Source organism: Pelodiscus sinensis, unplaced genomic scaffold (assembly GCF_049634645.1).
Source record: "Pelodiscus sinensis isolate JC-2024 unplaced genomic scaffold, ASM4963464v1 ctg35, whole genome shotgun sequence".
NCBI lineage: Eukaryota > Metazoa > Chordata > Testudines > Trionychidae > Pelodiscus > Pelodiscus sinensis.
This window is the reverse complement of record NW_027465908.1, coordinates 8,022,408-8,039,060: the sequence shown is the minus strand read 5'-3', so window position 1 is coordinate 8,039,060 and position 16,653 is coordinate 8,022,408. Positions and strand designations below refer to the sequence as shown.

The 16,653-nt window shown below is 53.2% G+C and overlaps 5 non-coding genes across 5 annotated transcripts; 3 read left to right on the top strand and 2 right to left on the bottom strand.

The window, feature by feature from the left end:
- The first annotated feature begins 2,507 nt into the window (after positions 1-2,507).
- TRNAR-CCG (transfer RNA arginine (anticodon CCG)) lies at positions 2,508-2,580 on the top strand. The gene has a single exon. It is a non-coding gene; the product is annotated as a tRNA-Arg (tRNA).
- A 1,382-nt stretch (positions 2,581-3,962) lies between these two features.
- Positions 3,963-4,052, bottom strand: TRNAY-GUA (transfer RNA tyrosine (anticodon GUA)). Its single transcript is given in 2 exon segments — positions 3,963-3,998; positions 4,016-4,052. It is a non-coding gene; the product is annotated as a tRNA-Tyr (tRNA).
- A 2,605-nt stretch (positions 4,053-6,657) lies between these two features.
- TRNAR-UCU (transfer RNA arginine (anticodon UCU)) lies at positions 6,658-6,762 on the top strand. The gene is made up of 2 exons: positions 6,658-6,694; positions 6,727-6,762. It is a non-coding gene; the product is annotated as a tRNA-Arg (tRNA).
- Positions 6,763-10,242: 3,480 nt separating this feature from the next.
- On the top strand, positions 10,243-10,336 carry TRNAI-UAU (transfer RNA isoleucine (anticodon UAU)). The gene is made up of 2 exons: positions 10,243-10,280; positions 10,301-10,336. It is a non-coding gene; the product is annotated as a tRNA-Ile (tRNA).
- Positions 10,337-16,015: 5,679 nt separating this feature from the next.
- On the bottom strand, positions 16,016-16,088 carry TRNAR-CCU (transfer RNA arginine (anticodon CCU)). The gene has a single exon. It is a non-coding gene; the product is annotated as a tRNA-Arg (tRNA).
- Between the last annotated feature and the right edge of the window lie 565 nt (positions 16,089-16,653).

Sequence of the window (16,653 nt, the reverse complement as noted above, 5' to 3'; positions counted from 1 at the left end):
GGGCCAGCGCCTGGGTTGGCTGGGCCAAGTCAAAGAGGGTTTTGTTTTGTTTTTCCACTTGTCCCCTGATTTCCACCCAGCTGAGAAAAGGTTCCCACCCCAGAGCTGGACCCCAGGGCTGCAGGGAAGCCAGGAGCGCAGAGTGTCAGCCGCAAGCCCAGAGTCCCGGGTGCCCTGAGAGCAGCCTCCCTGCAGGTCCCATGGTGCGTGCTCTGTGGCAGCATCACAAGCTGCCAGACAACCAGGGCCAATCCCCCGGTGGGGTCTCTGCCCATCGGCACACGAGTGCTCCTTTGGGGGGTGAGGCAGCACAATCTACCCCCTGGGGAGCCGAGGCTGGCGTGAGAGGGTTGCGATAAAACAGCATCTGTAAGAAAGCTACGTGTGGGGGCGCAGGATGGGAGGCTAAGGGCAGTGTGTGGGGCTGACAGAGGAGGGCCGGGGACGCAGAACTGGGGGGTGGTGTGTGGATACGTGTCTGTTTTGGGCAGGTTCCTCACTCCCACGTCCCAGACACATAATGTGGCACAAAGACCAGCAACGGTCCCTGCACAAAGTGTGTCCCAGGGATAAGTGTTAGCCCCGGGAACAAGCATCGCCCTGCAGAGGAGACACCCTTGGTGTGGAGCCAACAAGCCCAGGAGCCGCCCAGCTCTGGATCCCCAAGGGCACTGACACAGACTCCCTGGCACAGGAGAATCCCAAGCCTCAGTTCTGCCGGCCAGCAGTTTCCCCTCTTCCGCTTCTTGTCAGCTCCCTGCAAAACACCCCACAAGGGTGAGTGGGGATAAACCCAGCTGTGCTGTAGAGCGGCTGTTAGATGGGGAAAGAGAGGTGCCCCCTTGGCCTCCCTGAGCAACTCACACATGTATGAAAACTTCACTTGAAGGTCTCAACATGGGTGTCAGGATGGCCGAGTGGTCTAAGGCACCAGATGCAAGGTCCTACCTTTCCCTCAGTTGGGTGTTTGGGTTTCTGAATGGAGATGTGGGTTCAAATCCAACTCCTGACATGTCCCATTTTTGATAGCTAGAGAAGTGACCTCATTTCCCTGTCTCCCCTGCCATTGTAGAAGCACTTGCTCAGCATTTCTCTTAGGCTGCATCTACACAGCAGTGTTCCTTGGGCATAACGGCCATTACACTGCAATAACAATGGGAGCGTCTACACAGCGATTCCATTATTCCGACTTCTGTAACGCTCCATCCAGACCAGTGGTCTGAGGAGCCAGGAGGTTTCCAGGCTGCAGACAGACAAGCCCACAGGCATAAATGAAGTGAAATCCCAGCCACTTCCTGCTCAGCCCAGCGGGGTCTCTGTGTGGCCCCCAGACCTTTTGTTTGCCGTTACCCAGGTGCAGAGGCCCAGATTCTGTAACACTCACAGGCCCCACAGGAGGGGGCTGGTTTGATGCTTCACCCCACGGCCCAGCAACGAGCCCCCAAACTCCCCCTGTGTTCTGAGAGCCCCGTTTTCTGTGTGAATTCTGTGGGGCAGGTTATGTCAGGCCTGGGCACAAGCAGGGTTCAGAACCAACCCACAAGTAAGTCCCTGCTGAAGGGGATTGAGCAATGTCCTTTGCCAGCAATGCAAGTCCAGCCATGTAAGTGTCCCATTCACATGCCCAAACTATCTCCATACCCCACTCACAGTTGCTGCCCTTGCTCAGGACAGATAAGAGCTCACAGGTCGTTTTCAGAGGTCACCTCCCACTCTTGGGGGGGTGGGGATAGGAGGCATCTCACCCACTCCGTTGGCCACTTGCCACTGCTCCTACCAGCCGCCCACCAGCCACTCCCTCCAGCCACCCCATCCATGCCGCTGTGGGTGCCAGTGTCTCACCACACGGTAAAATCAGACCAGAGACAGACACTGTCAGTAAAAGCTTCTCTTGGAAACGCTCCTCTGGATGCTGGGCCTCCCTCCCCAGCCCACCAGAGCCGTGTGCTGCTGTCATACGCCTGCTCCATGGACATCTTCCCATTCCAGAGAGTGCTCCGAGCCAGACTGTGACTAGCCAGCCCCTCTCTGGGCACCCAGGGGCTATGTCTACACTGCAGGCTTCTTACACAAAACTTGAGGAGCATCTATAATGCGTGCGCATTCTTGTTGCAAGTAAATTTATGGCAAAATGTAGGAAAAGAGGGCTTCTTGCGCAAGAGTTATTCCTCTTCCCATGAGGAATAAGCCCTCTTGTGCAAGAGCTGTTGCACAAGAAGTCAATATGGATGGGCAACAGGAGTTTCTTGCAAGAGAGAGCGTTTACACTGCCATGGACGTTCTTGCGCAAAAGCACATGGCAGTGTGGATGCACTGTTGCACCTAACAGTTCTTGCGCAAAAAGCCTGCAGGGTAGATGTAGACAGGGGGTGTTTGGGTTTGTTACCAGCACTGAGCATTGTACAACAGCACAGGGAACACTGTGAAAAGCCAAAACCTTCCAGCCCTGGGTATCCCTGGCCAGCCAGAAAGAAAGGGAATTTTGGTTTCTCTATCATCACTCACGTGCCCCAGTGGCCTAATGGACAAGGCATTGGCTTCCGAAGCCAGGGATTGTGGGTTCAAGTCCCATCTGGGGTGACACTTGTCATGTTTCCTAGTGGAGTCTCTTTGGTTTCCTCTTTACCATGTTAGCTGTGCGGGTCCCCCTGGAATTGCCATTTTCCCCCAGACAGGACCCCTCAGGAGCAGACAGTGACACTGGTGTTAGGTGCAGACAGGAGGAGAGTGTTTGTTAAAAGCTGAGCTGTGCATAGTGAGGTCTCTTGCAGAGATGCAGGCGCTGGCGTCTCTGTATGCGCCTTGGCACCTGTTACCCATCGGTACCTGCCACCTCTCACCCCCCTGCCAGCACCCAGACAGAAGGCCAGTGCACATGGAGCCAGCGACCGTAGCGAGGGAGGTGGCTGCAGCACAATTCCAGGCTTGGGGCACATTGAACAACTCTTTGAAATATTAAAACAAAAAAATATGAAAAACTTTAGGCTCCATCTGCACTGCAGGCTTCTTGCCCAAGAACTGTTTTGGGCAAGAGTTCGTCCACACGGCCATGTGCTTTGGCACAACAGGGAGGGAGAGCTGAGTGGTTTGAGTATTAACTTGCTAAACCCAGGATTCTGAATTCAATCCTTGAGGGGGCCATTTAGAGATCTGGGGCAAATCTGTCAGGGAGGGTTCCTGTGCTTGCTATGACGGTAGGGGGCTGGACTATCTGACCTCTCAAAGTCCCTTCCAGCTCTATGAGGTGGTTTATCTCCTCCTAAGGAGCATCTACAGCAGCATAGATGCTCTCTTGTGCAAGAAAGCTCTAATGGCTATTTTAGCCTTAGGGGTTTCTGGTGCAAGAAATCCCTCTTGCCTGTGCACACTGCCTTCTTGTGCAAGAGGGCTTATTCGTTATGGGGAGAGGAATAACTCTTGCACAAGAAGCCCTCTTTCTTAACGGTTTACTGTACATTTTCTTGCACAAGAATGCACATGCAGGGTAGACATTGTGCTAGTTTTTGCACAAGAACTGCCATTCTTGTGCAAGAAGCCTGCAGCATAGCCAGGCAGTGTGAAAAACCTCACAACAATAAGCCCCAGCCCAGGAAGTCCTACTAAGATTTGAACTCAGATTGCAAGATTCAAAGTCCTGCCCCTTACACCATGGGACCAAAGGTGTGTCTAGACTACATGCCTCCGTCGACGGAGGCATGTAGATTAGCCAGATCAGAAGAGGGAAATGAAGCCGCGATTAAAATAATCGTGGCTTTATTTAAATTTAAATGGCTGCCCCGATCTGCCGATCAGCTGTTTGTCGGCAGATCGGGGCAGTCTGGACGCGATGCGCGGACAAAGAAGCCTTTCTTGATCGACACAGGTATGCCTCGTGAAACCAGTAGAGGGCTCTGAAGACACGGACCCAAGGCAACCACCATGGTTATCTTCTGTTAAGGCCAGGCCGGAGGGAAAACAATCGCTCCTTCGAGCCGGAGTTGAACCAGCAACCTAAGGATCACTTGCCAAGCACACACTACAGTCCTCCGCTCTGCCAGCTGAGCTATCGAAGGGAGCCTGATTGATGCTGGCTTGTCTAGGTTGTCATTTCTACAAGTCTCGGGGCACGTGCTCCCCCAAGTAGGTGGCATTGTTGATGAGGGGCAGAGGAGCACAGGGGCTGTCACAGGTACTTCACATGCAGACAGACCCCCTGAGTGAAACCTGAGCTAGATCCATCCATGTCACAGGAAAAGGAAGAAAGTTGGGTTCTTCTCATGTGTCTTCTTTGTTCCAGAGTCTCTAGGGCTGCGGTCGGGGCAGGTCCACAAAAAAACAAACCACTTCTCACGTGTCTCCTCACGTGTCTTCAGCAGGGGAGGCGGGAGCAGAAAGTGGGAAGGGCGGGCAGGGGAAGCGTGTGTGTGGGTGGTGGGGGAGGCACAGAGGGGAAATACAGAAGGCCCTTGTGGGGGCACCCAGGGGAGAGTCTCACAGGTGTCCTTGTCTGGAACTCTCCCTCAGGGCCTCTCAGATGCACAAGCCCCCGGAAGGGCCTGCTGGATGGCAGCCGTGTGCTGCTGCTGAAGGGCCTTTTGCGGAAAAGGGATGCAGATTAGACACAGCGCAATTGCAAATGAAGCGGGGATTTAAATCTCCCCCGCTTCCTTTGCATGAACATGGCTGCTGCTTTTTTCCGGCTCGGGGCTTTGCCAGGAAAAAGCACCAGTCTAGACGGGATCCTTTGGAAAATAAAACATTGTCCAAAAGATCCCTTATTCCTAGCAATGTGGCCCCCTGAGCAGCCCCTGATGTTCCCTGTGTGAGCCCCAGAACCAGCCCTGAGTGACGGGGGCAGAGAGAGCAGATCACACATGCCAAGGGGCTGGCCAAGGACAGGACATGAGCCTGCAAGGCAGCAGTGACATCACAAGGAACTTTTGCAGAACCTCAGCTCATTGGCTGGGAGGCAGTGACCTCACAGAGGGGCCATGGCAACAGCCAGGTGGGACAGGCTGCAGGGCTGGGGCATCTCAGAGACCCCCATGGCCTGGCTGCCTGGAATCTCCTTTGTGAGGTTTCCCCTTGAGGGCAGAAGGGATTGAGGGTCCCATATCGGGGTGTGTCGGTGGAGATTTCCCCTGGCTGCAGTGGGAGGGGGGTGGGGCAGGCAGGGCTGCCACTGAACCTCTGGGAGAGGCAAGAGAGAAGTCTACTAACACCCGATGAGGATGGGATTTCAAAGTAGGAATAAGAGCCTCCGGAAAAGGGCACTTTTTCCGGAGGATCGGGGCCAGTCTAGACGCTCTTTTCCGGCTTTTTTAAAAGCCGGAAAAAAGCGGCGGACATTTTTATTTAAATGCCGCGGGGGATATTTCCCTACGACGACTAGTGAAATTTACATGCCCCTTCCGGAAAAGGGGCCAGTGTAGACGTAGCCCCAGGGCGGGAAGGTTTTGGCTTTTCACAATGTTCCCTGGGCTGTTGTACAAAGCTCAGTGCTGGTAACAAACCCAAACACCCCCTGGCTACATCTGCCCTGCAGACTTCTTGCTCAAGAACTGTTTTGTGCAAAATGTCTTGCCCAACAGTGTGTCCACACTGCCATGTGCTGTTGCACAAGAGAAGTGCTTTTCTGCAAGCGCGCCTATGGCAGTGTGGACGCTCTCCTGCTCAGGAAAGCTCTGATGGCCATTTTAGATACATGGCTTTCTTGAGCAAGAAACCCCTGTTGCCCATCCACACTGCCACCTTGTTGACGAGTTCTTGCACAAGAGGACTTATAAGTGGGGAGAGCAATAACTTCTGTGCAAGAAGCCCTGTTGTCTGATGCTGCACTATAAATTTACTTACACAAGAACGTGCCTGCACTGTAGACGCTCTGCAAGCTTTTACACAAGAGCAGTTGCTCTTGTGCAAAAAGCCTGCAGTGTAGACGTAGCCCTGCAGTGTAGACACACCCTGAGAGAGACAAGGAAAGGAAGTGGCCAGAGCCTCCCCCCAGCAAGCTGCCCCTCAACAGGACGGGCACGTCTATACAGCACCCTCACCTCGAAGTGAGCTGTGCAGTGTGAGCGGCTGCCCGGGACCCCAGGGGAAGGTCTGTGGGGAGTTTCCAAGGCAACAACAACTACAAAGTTTCATAATCTACACTCATGTGACTGATTTATTCCTCCACTAGTTTGGGGCTGGCTACACAGCACTTATTCCAAATAAATCGCTATTGCGAAACATCCCTCCCTCCTCCTGCCATGCAGGGACATCAGAACAGCGAGCCCGTTATAGCTTGAAATAAGGGGCTTGCTCTTAAAACGCGTCAGTGTGATATGAGCACCACGTCCCCTAAACCTCCGAGCTAGCCGGCCCACAGGTGTCAGTCTCACAAGTGGCCCTTTCAGAAAGGAGCTTTGGGCAGCCGCAGGGACGTTGTGGGCTCTGGAACAAGGTGGGTGAGGCAGCAGCTCTTTTTGCTGGCAGGGGAATTAGCTCAAGTGGTAGAGCGGTTGCTTAGCATGTGAGAGGCAGTGGGATCAATATCTCCATCTGCAGCTCAGCTCTTATCCTTTAATTTCAGTGGCTGCCTCCCTCTTCCTACCTCCTCTCCCAAAAGCGACAGACCCCCAGCAATTGCCATGCTGCAAAGCAGAGAGTAGAGATATCAAAGTCAGTAGTCGATCAGGCTCTGTGGTGCAATGGAAAGCATGTTGGACTTCTAAGCTGTAGTGGTTAATGTGAGCCCAGCTAGACATTCAAAGGCTGTGGGTTCAAGTCCCACCAGAGTCACTTTAGCTGCTTCCTCATTTCCAGGATGTGGCTTTTACAGACCAGTCAATCCTTAGGCTGACACTGGGGTATGCTGGCATCCGGGCAATTCCCAGCAGACCCCAGTGAGGGTGGAGAAAAGGGCTGGTCCTTGGGGCTGGGGCTGGCAGTTGTTCTGAAAGGCTGCAGGTGCTTTTAGACTGTTTTGTCCCTCCCTGTCTCCTACGAGTGCTGAGCAACACTCAGGCTGTGTCTACACTGCAATGTCCTTCTGGAAAAACCTACGCAAATTTCGAAACCCAATGGCTGTGTCTACATTGGCACTCTTTTCCGGAAAAGGGATGCTAATGAGACAATTCGGAGTTGCAAATACCATGGGGATTTAAATTTTCCCCGCGGCATTTGCATGAATATGGATGCCGCTTTTTTCCAGCTTGGGGCTTTGCCCGAAAAAAGCGCCAGTGTAGACAGGGATCTTTCAGAAAATAAACCTTTTCCGGAAGATCCCTTATTCCTCTTAACATCAGGACCTTATTGCTGCTCCCCTGGGTGCCCAGGTATGTGCAGGTGCTGCTGACCAGCCTGTACCTGGGATGAGCCCAACTCCCATGTGACAAAGGGAGTGTGACATCAGCTGATAATGCCCCTGGGTGCCAGCCTGGGGAAGCCATGACTTGGAGCCAGGTACAGATACCCATGGAAAGCTGATTTTCAGAGGGGTATGATCAGCCCTTTCTGTGTATCTGGCTTCTTCAAAGGGGCTTCATTAGGAGCTAAAAGCCAAGGAAGGGACATTTAGAAGGGTGAATCCCTGGCCCTATTTTCTGTGTTCCCCACTGGCCTAATGGACAAGGTATTAGTCTTTTAAGCCAGGGATTGTGGGTTCAAGTCCCACCTGGGGTGACAGTTTCCTCTCATTAACAAATTATTTGCCTTCCTTGGCTCTCTGAGACAGTTGGCAAGGATGATCCATGGTGGCTGTCTCTCTCTCTATAAAAACTGTTCAGACCCCTCCCTAGCAAATACAGGTGTATTTCCTAAAAGCCCATGTATTCACAGGCAGAACAAAGGGGCATTTTTTGCACTTGAAGGCCCATGAGTGACAGCGAGAGAGAGGTGCCTGTAGCAGAGCAGGGTCTGTCTGGAGACAAAGCGGTGCCTGAGGATGAGAAGGCCAATGAGAGGCAGAGACTCCAGAGCAGTGGGGGTGGCTAGTGATCTGGTCTGGCAAAGTGACAGAAAATCCCCAGGCCCTGAGCATGGTGCGGGCGAGGCCCATGGGGCAGTTTGCCTGGCGAAGTTCGGGGCGTGGAGAAGCTCTGTGAGTGGATAAAGTCCCTGGATGAGCTGCGCCACCTGCCGTGTGTGCGACTCAAACTGTCTTACGTCCCCTTTTGTGTGTCTGTTGCGCTTCCAGCTTCTTTCCTCAGGCATGTTCATCCGGCAAAGACCCCCCCCCCCCCAGGGATCTTGTATCTTCCTTTGTGCAGCTCAGCCACAGACACAGCAGAAGGGTTTTCCTGCAGCCACCGGCCCCAGCCCCTCTCTCCAAGGAACTGCAGCCCCTCAGGCCAGGCAGCTGCTCCCAGCATTCAGGAGGCACCAGGCCAAGAAGAAACCGTCTGACACGGTGCTGCCAGGGAGGGGCCTCACTGCTAGTCGCTGTTCCTGTTCCAGGAGCGGAACGAGTTTTTCCCTGGGCACCGATATTGAGGGCGTGTGCACCTGTTTGTGTGTGAGCCCCCATGGCACCCATTGGCTCTTTCTGGGGGGTGGAGGGTCCTCTGGCTCCATAGCTCCTCCTGGAGACGGGTGGAGGGACCCCGTCCAGTATTTCCTGCTGTGGAAAAGTAGAGGTAGCCTATTCCCTATAGCTCCTGCTGGGGGGGACCCTGGCCCCTTATCTCCTGATACAGTTTCAGTTTTTCCCTGGCGGATGCTCCAGACATGAGGGATGCCAGCGCACTGCCCCAGGCCGGGCCGGCAGTGATGGTTTTTACACATGCAGGGAAATTCCCTGGCTTCTCCCCCTCACAGAGCTACCTCCTCTCCGGGAGGCAGATGAACTGCGGGTGCGGGACAGCTCCCTGCCAGCAGGGACAGCAGCCAAGGCACCAAATATCTCTGGGTCTGCAGCCAGTGTTGGGAACTGGGCAGGGAACAGGAGGCTTTTGTGTCACACACGTCTCAGGTAGGACGGACCCTCACTGACCCCAGATTGTGACTGGTCCTAACATGGAGTTTGTCCAGAAAGCATCAGAACTGGGGCAGGACAGAGGTTCTGTCCACACAGAAAAGTTATTTTGAAACAATGGCCGTTATTCCAAAATAACAAGGCAAGAGTCTAGACAGCAATTCTGTTGTTTTGAAGTAATTCTGAAATAACGGACGGCTAATTCCAACTTCTGTAGACCTCACTGTACGCAGAAAAATGCCTATTCTGAAATAGCTATTTCAAAATGAGGCGCGTGTACATGCTCCACTTCTGCTATTTCAAAATATCCCCTTCCCAGGGCCATTCTAAGTTATTCCTCCTGGGGCTCTAAATCAAGGTAACACGTCTACATTAGGGAAGCCTCCTCAGACTCATTTTGAGGTTTCCCTGCAGTGTAGACGTGCTATTTTCAAATAAACTGTTCCAGAATAGCTTATTCCAAAATAAAAGTGCCGTGCAGACATAGCCAGAGAGTCCTGAGAGATGAAGCAGCCGGAGGGAAGCCAGGAGAGCAGAGGCCAGTCTGAGAGGTGAGTGTCCCAGGTGTCTACCCCAGGCCTTCTGTCTAGGTCCCAGGTGTAAGGGGCAGCACTAATGACTCTGAATCCTCCAATCTGAGTTTAAATCTCAGTGGGACGGGCTGGGGTGGTTGCTGGGAGGTCCTTGTGCTCCAGGCTTTTTGGCTTCCTTGCCTTGAGGTTCACTAAGGGGGGTTTTGCTTGTCTGAGGCCCATTAGAGCTTCGTGAGCAGACTTGTGCTCAGGTGCCTGATGCCATCACAGCGTCAGGGCAGGTCGCCCATCTGACCCCTGAGCTCAGCCCATGCTGGAGGCAGCCAGAGAGTGTGAGCAGAACGGGGGTGGGGGAGTTGTATACTTTGGGAAGGTTTCTGGCTCCCAGCCACATGCCTTGTCCATGACCATCGGTCCCTGCACAAAGTGCATTGTGGGAATGAGAGTTGGGGCAGCAGGAAAGGGGCCAACCCCTGAGCACCAGCGAGCAGGTGGGAGAAGATGGGAGTGAATCCTGCTACCTCTCACGTGCAAAGGGAGCACTAACCCACGTGCAACTCATCTCTAGTGCTCTGGCCTCCAGCAGCTTTGTGCCCCACTAGGGTGGGTTATTTCAGAGACCAGGGAGGAAGAGGGAGGGGTCTCTGGATGTGCGGAGCCCCCCTGGCTCTGCCTGTGAAAAGAAAGAACAAGGGCTCAGCAGAAACTTCAATTCCACGTTGTACGTCTTCATTTTTTCAATCTAAGGACTTTGAAGAAACACTTCAAATATCTGCTCCAGTGGCGCAATGGGTCAGTGCACAGTACTTATAAGGCAGTACTTGTAGGAGACATGCTGAGGTTGTGAGTTCAAACCTCACCTGGAGCACTCCTTTTGAGTCCCTGCTGGGTTGTCCCCTTGCAGTAGTTCCAAAACTTTTCAGCATCACGCCCCCCCTTTTTGATTTTTGAAAAACCCTCATGTCCCCCCCCAAAATAGAAGTAAAACTTGTTTTAGCAAAAAAGAAAAAAAATTTATGGGGGGAGGACTGGGTCACCTCTTCCCCCTCCCCTGGAATTTCTTCACACCCCCTCTCCCTCCCGCCCCGGGCTGGCCCCAGAGCTCAGGCCCTGGGAGTCTGATCAGCAAGTGAGACTCGCCCGTCAGTCCAAGCTTCTTTCTTCCCGGCCACGTAGGAAGGGGCCACTGCAGGTGTACAACCCCCTGGCCTGCTGTGTCTGTGGAAAGGGGGGAGAGGACACACACTTGTCACTGGGGAACAGGGCGCATGGATCCCACTCGTTCCTGCAGAAAATGAAACAGGCTGAGCATTTTGCAGAGAACAGGCCAGAGCCCTTCTTCTGTCCCTGGAGAGATGGAAATGGGGCCGTTCCTCGTGGGGAAAGAAGTGGGTGTGTTGGGAGTGGGGTTAGAGTTCAAACCTCTCCACAGACCAGAACCCCACATTAGGGGCAAGAAAGAGTCTTAAGTCAGGCAGTGGAGAACACTTGGCTCCTGTTATGCTGTGATGGGATATTAGGACACTTTTCGCACACAGACTGGCTAACTCAGTTGGAAGAACATGAGACTCTTAATCTCAGGGTCATGGGTTCAAGCCCCATGCTGGGCGATGCTCTTCTCTAACTCACATTCTCAGTCTGCAAGCAATTGGCTCAGCTTTCATTAGGGCTTTGGAAAGACAAAGTCTAGTCCTGGGGTCCAGCTTTAGTAGAACCAGAAAGAGAACCAACTGCAATTTCCATCTTCTGAGGAGAAGGGAAGAGGATTTTCTTCTCCTCAGTTCTAGCCACATCAGCCCAGGGAGGAGAAAAAATAACCCTCCGCCTGCTGATTGTCCCCTGTCAGCTTCTGTAGCTTCACCTCCTTCCACAGCAGCTCCAGCTTTGAGCTACAAATCTCAAGGGGCTGGTGAGGAAATGAGGAGCTGGCAGCTGGGGTTAGTGGCTTCCATGAGAACAAGAGGTGGAGTGTTCACAAGGTGCATCCCCTCCCCTGCAGAGCAGGGTGTTGGAAAGAGCTAGAGCTAGGAACAGAACAGTCAGACAAGTGCCATTCTCTGAAGAACAGTTGTGTGTTGTGTGTTTTTGTGGTGTAGTGCTTATCACATTTGCCTGACGTGCGAAAGGTTCCTGGTTCAAAACCAGGCACAAACACAGGGTCTTCTCTTATTGCTGCTCTCCTGGGTGCCCGGGTAAGTGCAGCTCCTCCTGCCTGGGATAAGCCCAACTCACATGCGACGGGGGGGGGGGGGGGGGTGACATCAGCTGAGAATGCCCCTTGGTGCCAGCCTGGGGAAGCCAGAGGGGTCAGGCCAGGCACCTGATGGACACTTGTGTCTCAGCCTCCCCTGCCCTCGGAAGCAGGTGTATGGGGCCAGCTCCTCCTGCTGCTTCCCTTGTGTGACTTGCCCAAGGAGAAGTGAGGCAGGAATGGGGCAGAGGAGGGAGGCCAAGCTGAGTGGGGCAGGACAAAAGCTCAACATCTCAGTGGGACTCAGTAGGGTGAGCAGAGCCTCCCCCCCCTTGTTCTGCCAAAGCCTGTGGGGTGGGGCTGGCTGTGGGGAGGCAGAGCCCTGTGCCTGTCTCAGGGCATCCCAGTGAGGCTCCTTTCAGCCCAGGAGAAGAAGGGGGCTCTGGGTGGAAGGAAAACAAGCAAAGCTGGTCCCAGTGGGCCTAGGCCAGGGCTCCAGTTTGGCCCAGCTGAGTCACAGGTGCCTTGTGTAGGTCCCATGGTCTAAGAGGCAGCACTAAGGACTCTGAGTCAACCCTCTATCTATGCTGCACCTACACTTGAAATAAGATGTTACATCAGGGCTCAGTCTACACTACAGAGACAACGGTTTAGTCCAGAGAACACATCTGCCGAATTTTTTTCAGAAGAGCAGACCATGCGTTTTTGGTGCCTCTGTGAACCTCATTTTATGAAGAAGAAGAAATGTTACAAAAAAAAAAAGTTTTTTTCCCCACATTTGGCCCAGTGTAAACAGGCCAAATGTTGGAAAACCTTCTTCCAGAAAAAGCTATGCAAACTAGGCTTCACGATTTACCTAGCTTCTTCAGAAGAACAGTGTAGTGTAGACATAGCTTGAGTGATGCACAGCACTGGTAGGTGACATGGAGGGACAAAAGGGTCTGTGGCCACCTGCAGCCTTTCAGAGCAGCCCTTGCCTCCCCACTCGCTGGGGTCTCCTGGGAACTCTCTGGACTAAAGCCCATCCTGGTGTCAGCCTAAAGATTGCCTATTCTGTAAAAGCTGCTCTGGAAATGAGGAAGCAGCTAAAGTGACTCTGGCAGGATTTGAACCCACAACCTTTGAATGACCCACCTAGGTCACAGTGAGCACCACAACTTAGAAGTCCAACACGCTTTCCATTGCACCACAGAGCCTTATGAATTGAGACCTTTGCTGTCTCTTGTAACCCTTCTTCCGGGTAGGCCTGGCAGTAACCAGGGCTGGGATCAATATCTTGGGGCCATCACACATAGAACCAGCTCGAGCCCCACCCAGTAATCTGGGAAATTCATGCACCCCTGGGCGCCTCTGAGAGGCAATGCTTCCCCACTCGCAAGCACCGAGTCTGAGGTAGGAAAGAAACATTTAATGAAACAGAAAGGCTGTGTCTACACTGGGCCACTTATTCCGGAAAATCAGCCGCTTTTCCAGAATAAGCTGCGAGCTGTCTACACTGGCCCTTGAATTTCCGGAAAAGCAAAGACGTTGAACTGTACAAAATCAGCCGCTATTCCAGAAAAACTATTCTGCTCCCACTCGGGCATAAGTCCTTATTCCGGAACACTGTTTCGGAAAAGGGCGAGTGTAGACAGCCCAGTAGTCTTTTCCAGAAAAAAGCCCCGATTGCGGAACTGACGATCGGGGCTCTTTTCCGGAAAAGCACGTCTACATTGGCCACGGACGCTTTTCCGGAAAAAGGGCTTTGTGTAAGAAGTTCTTGTGTAAGAAGCCTGCAGGGTAGATGTAGCCAAGGGGTGTTTGTGTTTGTTACAAGCACTGAGCTTTGTACAACAGCCCAGGGGACATTGTGAAAAGCCCAAACCTTCCAGCCCTGGGTGTCCTTGGCCAACCAGGAAGTGGCACAAAGGTTCCTGGCAGTGCTGGGTTTGGGTAGTTTGAAACAAACTTTGCAGGCCAAATGAGGTGGCTGCGTGATTAAGGCGATGGACTACTAATCCATTGTGCTGTGCATGCAGGGGTTCAAATCCCATCCTTGTTGGGTGTTTGCAGCCCTTCCTCTTGCTTCTCCCAGATCTCTCTTCAGTTCAGTGCCAGCCCCTCTCACTGCAGCCTGGGGAAAGGGGAAATCTCCACAGAGACACTCCCAGATGGGACCCTCAATCCCTTCTGCCCTCAAGGGGAAACCTCACAAAGGAGATTCCAGGCAGCCAGGCCATGGGGGTCTCTGAGATGCCCCAGCCCTGCAGCCTGTCCCACCTGGCTGTTGCCATGGTCCCTCTGTGAGGTCACTGCCTCCCAGCCAATGAGCTGAGGTGCTGAAAAAGTTCCTTGTGATGTCACTGCTGCCTGGCAGGCTCATGTCCAGCCCCTTGGCATGTGTGAGCTGCTCTCCCTCTGCCCCCGTCACTCAGGGCTGGTTCTGGGGCTCACACAGGGAACATCAGCTGCTGCTCAGGGGGCCACATGCCCCCAAGGTCACCTATTAAATGTCAGGGCAAGCCAGGAACTATCCTGTCCCTTCCGCAAGACCCCACCCCTTTGCTGAGCCCCTGCCCTCCCCAAACCTTTCCAGGGACTCTTGGTTACTAATGGACACTCGCCACTAATGACATAATCACACCCCAGCCATTTTGCTAGGGCTGCAGCTGGGGAGAAAAGTTTAATTTAAATCATTAAACGATTAAGCGTTTGAACTGTCTCATGTTAGTTGATCAAACTTCATTTTAAATAAAGGAAAAACATTACGGCCAGCACAATAGGTTTCGGTGCCGCACCCCTAGAGACTCTGGAACAAAGAAGACACATGCGAAGAACCCAACTTCCTTCCTTTTGCTGAGACATGGGTGGATCTAGCTCAGGTTTCACTCAGGGGGTCTGTCTGCATGTGAAGTACCTGTGACAGCCCCTGTGCTCCTCTGCCCCTCATCAGCAATGCCATATATTTGGGGAAGCAGTTGCCCTGAGACTTTTAGAAGGGACAACCTGGACAAATTAATGCTGCTCAGGCTCCTTCGATAGCTCAGCTGGCAGAGCAGAGGACTGTAGTGTGTGTTTGGCAAGTGATCCTTAGGTTGCTGGTTTAACTCTGGCTCGAAGGAGCCATTCTTTTCCCGTCAGCGTGGCCTTAGTAGAAAGCAAGCAAGGTGTTTACCTTGGGTCCATGTCTTCAGAACCCTGCACTTCAATTGACAAAAGGATTGTGGGGAGGAGCTGCCAATCACATTTCTTGGGCTGCGCAGGTTCTGTCCACACACAAAAGTTCTTTTGGAACTATGGCCGTTATTCCACAACAACAATGCAAGAGTCTGCACCGGAACCAGCAGTTTCCCACCACGTCTCACTTGAGAAGATGCAACTTGTTCCCCTTCCTCTCACCTCACGTCTCCCTTGTCTCCATTCCCTTCAAAGGTCTCTGCTGCTCAGGACCCGCCTCCTCAGGGCGCTGCCCCTCTGCCACTGGGCTGGGAGTGGGGGACTCCACAGTGTCTGCACTTGGGCTGAGAAGTCTCACTGGGACTCGTCTGTTGATGGGTTAGTCAGCCCGATGGCCAGCCGGATCCATTCCGTAGCGCTGCCCGAGAGGGAACTTTCCCAATCTCCATTGGTATTTCCTGGGCCTTTGTGTAGGGGATTGGGCTTGGCCATCTTCTATTTTGGAAATGCCTCTTCCTTGGAAAGCAGCTCCCAGGAGCTCATGGAACTTCTTCTTCTCAGCGTGGGAAGGGGCAAGCAAGGGGCGACGGGACAGGGGTTTATGTGATGATGACAGGGGTGCAGAAAGCAAATAAGAAATTATTTTTTCGCCTACTTAAGAACCAGGGTGACAGAATGAAACTGGTAAGTAACCGAGTTAAAAAGGAAGCATTTTTGCGCCCAGTGGAACTCCTTGCCAGAGGATGTTGCAAAGGGAAAATCTACAAGGTGTAAGATCCACGCCCCCAAACCTCACCAGGCAAACTGCCCCATGGGCTTTGCCCGCACCATGCTCAGGGCCTGGGGATTTTCTGTCACTTTGCCAGACCAAATAACTAGCCCCCCGTGCTCTGGAGTCTCTGCCTGTCATGGGTCTTCTCATCTTCAGGCTCCGCTTTGTCTCCAGACAGACCCTGCTCTGCTACAGCCACCTCCCTCTGTCTGTCACTCCTGGGCCTTCTGGAGGAAAATGTGCCCCTTCACTCTTACTTTGGATACCTGGGCTTTTAGCACCCAGATCTGCACCTAACACCAGCATTGGCAAATGAGGGGGTCTGAACAGGTTCTGTGGAGTAAGAGAGAGACCCACTTGGGAGCATCCTTGCCAACTGTCGCAGAAAGGAGAGGAAGGTAAGCTCTTTGGCAGTGAAAGGAAACTGTCACCCCAGGTGGGACTTGAACCCACAACACCTGGTTTAGGAGGCCAGTGCCTTATCCATTAGGCCACTGGGGCACACAGAAAACAATGCTAGAGATATTCACCCTCCTAAATGGCCCTTTTCCATTTTTCACTCCTGATTAAGCCCCTTTGAAGAAGCCAGATACACAGGAAGGGCTGATCACACCCCTCTGAAAATCAGCTTTCCATGGGTATCGGTAGCTGGTTCCGAGTCATGGGCCCTGACGTCTTGTCTCCCTCCCAAAGCCAGGGAAGTGTCTCATCAGGGAGCCGCGCTGGTGCTCACACTGCTCCTGGGGAAGGGAGCGGGTCCCACGGTGGCTGGGGCTGGTTGGGGAATGGCTGGTTGTTACTGAAGGGGAAGGATAAAATGCAGCCACATTACCGAGGGCGCAGGAGGCCGGCCTGGTGACACCCTGGGATGGCCCTGGGGGAGCTCTGCAATGTGACCCTGGCTCGCAAGTGAAGACTCCCCCTTGATAAGCGCGAGAGGCTCCGAGCGGCCTGGTCTGAATCGGGATGGACGGCCCCACTGCTGGAGTGTCAGAGCCAGACACTAGAGTTACTGGCACGTCTCTCACACCCACAGAAGTCCTGTCACAAGCTCCCTGTCACTCCC